Source organism: Schistocerca nitens, chromosome 4 (genome assembly GCF_023898315.1).
Source record: "Schistocerca nitens isolate TAMUIC-IGC-003100 chromosome 4, iqSchNite1.1, whole genome shotgun sequence".
Taxonomy (NCBI): Eukaryota; Metazoa; Arthropoda; class Insecta; order Orthoptera; family Acrididae; genus Schistocerca; species Schistocerca nitens.
The window spans coordinates 411,993,520-411,996,961 of record NC_064617.1 but is presented as its reverse complement, the minus strand read 5'-3'; the positions used below and the strand labels follow the sequence as shown (position 1 = coordinate 411,996,961).

The following is a 3,442-nucleotide window of genomic DNA, read 5'->3' as shown; positions in this document are numbered from 1 at the left end:
CTTGCTCAACAGCAGCTGACGGCAATATTCTTACTATTCTTGCTCCGTCCACCACCACCAGCCGCTATCATGGTACCTACTGCTTGAAGATCGTCGAAATTGTAGGCCCAAACCAGTTGCCAAACAAAATAAATGTTGCGATCAGGACTGTTTCATTGAATTTTATTCTAGATAGAGGTTTGACGTAATGGTGAGACATACGATTTGAGTATGCGATCCCCTCTCACTAGGTAGTACTTAGCGATATCGTAACGTTGTGGAACCACTTGTAGTGACTGGGTCCCTTCGTCAGGAAATGACCGTTGAGGACATGTCCAAAGAACAGAGACCACGGCCGGCCTGGGTGGCCGAGCGGTTCTAGGCGCTATAGTCTGGAACCGCGCGACCGCTACGGTCGCAGGTTCGAATCCTGCCTCAGGCATGAATGTGTGTGTTGTCTTTAGGTTAGTTAGGTTTAAGTAGTTTTAAGTTCTAGGGGGCTGATGACCTCAGACGTTAAGTCCCATAGTGCTCAGAGCCATTTGAAACTGTAAGTAGGCTGTTTAGGTTTTTTTATTGGTAACGCCACCTCTGTATGAAAATCACTGGCTGTGCTGTGTGCAGTCTGTGGCTGCTTTGCATTGTTGTAATACTCGCCATTGTAGTGTTAGGCCGCTGGCTGTGAACAGCGCGTAGCGTTGGGCAGTTGGAGGTGAGCCGCCAGCAGTGGTGGATGTGGGGAGAGAGATGGCGGAGTTTTGAAATTTGTCATGAACTGCTCTATATATATATTTATATGATGATATCAAGGTAAATACATTGTTTGTTCTCTATTAATATCTTTCATTTGCTAACTATCCCTACGAGTAGTTAGTGCCTTCCATAGTTTGAATCTTTTATTTAGCTGGCAGTAGTGGCGCTTGCTGTATTGCAGTAGCTTGAGTAGCGAAGATTTTTGTGAGGTAAGTGATTTGTGAAAGGTATAGTTTAATGTTAGTCAGGGCCCATTCTTTTGTAGGGATTATTGAAAGTCAGATTGCGTTGCGCTAACAAAAATATTGTGTGTCAGTTTAAGCCCAGTCACGTGTAAAATTATTCAATGGGGACGTTTCATATGTCGACCCTTAGCGTAGGATACCTCACTGGAATCTTCTGATTTTTTTTCTTGTAGTTTGTGTAATTAGTGTAGATTTTGTTTATTGCTAGCGCGTAATTGTAGAGAGAATCTCCTTTGTAGTTGCAGTCTTTCATGGTTGTACAGTAAAACAGGTGTGGCATGCATGTAGATTTGCACCAAGTATTTCGCAGCTGCAATTAACTAGATATTATTTTCAGTGTTATGTTAATGTGTTCTCTTATTTTTGCTCTTAAAATTGTGTTTTTCTGTGTTGTCGTGTGAAATACTGTGACAATAATGGCGTGCGAAAAACGTAATACTAGGCTCCAAAGTAAACTGAGAAATGACAGTGAAAACGAAAGCAGTGTGTTAGCGCCACCGAGTAATGAATTAACTGTTGTTCAAAGTAGTAATTTGGTAACTGTGCATAGGGAAATGGAGCGGGCGGCAAACAATGGCGTAGGCAGTGAAACAATTAGTGAGCAGGGAAGCATTATCGATCGATCGGTCGGCAATAGCTCGGCTCAGGAATCCGAAATGACACGACACGATCTCGCAAATACTGTAGATTCAGGTTTTGGATCCTCACTGTTTTCTCAAATAAGTCAAGACACATTTTCTGCTTGTCAAAATGTGAATGTTTCCGGTGCAAATTCACTGCTGAAAAGCACTGAGGAACATGATCCAGACACCAGTGCATTGTTATTACAATTAATACAACAAATGGGACAAACACAACAAAAGTTAGACACAATGGAACAAAATCTTCGAAAGTTAGACACAGTGGAACAAAATCAGAGACAAACACAGCAACAGTTAGACGCAATGGAACAAAATCTTCAAAAGTTAGACTCATTGGAGACAACTCTTGAACAAACACGTGAGGATTTAACTACTGAGTTACATCACATTGAATCGAAATGTCAAAAAGTCTGTAATGACGTAAAAACACAAATTTGTGAGCATTTCCAACCTATTTTTTCGCGTCATGAAAATGCACTACAGAATCATGAAGCAGTCATAAAAGAACTGCAAACTACTGTTCATGAAAATCATGAGACGTTGCAAGCTAAATTTGACTTAGTTGCATCTACCGATTCGGTTACGCAACTTGCAAAAACTCAGGAAAACTTGAAGGATGCAGTAGATTCGATTTCAACACAAATGGGCACTCTGAAACTTGGTTCGAAAAACACACTGAGGAAATGTGTTCACTATCGGAGAAAGTAGCCGAACTTTCGGATCAGGTCACTAACTTATCTACAAAGGTAGATGATGATCTGAATGACACAAGACCTGTAGCCTTCACTGACACAGAAGAGTATGAACAAATTAGAAAATTCAAACAAAATCAAAATCAAATCAATACACAGTACAAAAGAGAAATCCGGGAAGTACAAGATCAGTTGACGCAGGTAATACAAGAATTACATATTTCAGAGGACACTCGCGCTCCAGTACAGGAAGAGGGACATAGAAATACGGAACAGCCACAAAATAATAACACAGCGCATTTCGGAAATTATGAAAGAAATTGGCAAGGTGCACCGAATTTTGAGAGGGAACCGCCGACACGACGTAACAATGACCGATATGCGACTCGCCGACATGATGATTTTGACTGTAAGCTGTTCATTACTACACGTAAACTCAAAACGTTTAAGAATTCTGCCAACGACATTCATCCACAAGCGTGGCTCCATCAATTCTCTCATTGTTTTCCTCCCGACTGGTCATTGGAGCACAGGTTAGAATTTATGTGTGGCTACTTGGAGAATGAACCAGCTGTAAGAATGCGATCGGTCATTCACGATTGTCACAGTGAAGGAAAATTTTATCATACCTTCCTCTCAGCGTATTGGTCTCAAGCTACACAAGACCGAGTAAAACATAGCATCATAATGATGAAACGTTTCGAACAATCTGAATTTTCAAGTATTATGAAATATTTTGAAGACATGTTGCATAAGAATCAGTATCTTTCAAACCCATACAGCCCCTCAGAACTCATCCGCATTTGCTTACTCAAATTGCCTGAACATTTACGACATATTATTTTAGCAGGACGTTGCAAAGACGACATTGAAGCTTTTCAGGGACTGTTACAAGAACTAGAAATTGACACAGACAGTCGTGGGATGCGAAAACAGGAAAACAATCACTACAGGTCACATCCGTCACAAATCCGTGACGACAGAAATAATAACTGGACGCGACAAGGCTATTCTCACAACACAAATCGTAACCAAAACAGACACCACCCTTATGACAACCGCTGGCAGAATAATAACTACAGAGAAAGTTCGCATTTCCGTAGTAATGAATATGACAGAGACAGTCATAGAA

General features: G+C 40.9%; 1 non-coding gene across 1 annotated transcript; it reads left to right on the top strand.

Moving 5' to 3' along the window:
- Positions 1–337: 337 nt before the first annotated feature.
- Positions 338–421, top strand: Trnas-gga (transfer RNA serine (anticodon GGA)). Its single transcript is given in 2 exon segments — positions 338–377; positions 387–421. It is a non-coding gene; the product is annotated as a tRNA-Ser (tRNA).
- Positions 422–3,442: the final 3,021 nt, after the last annotated feature.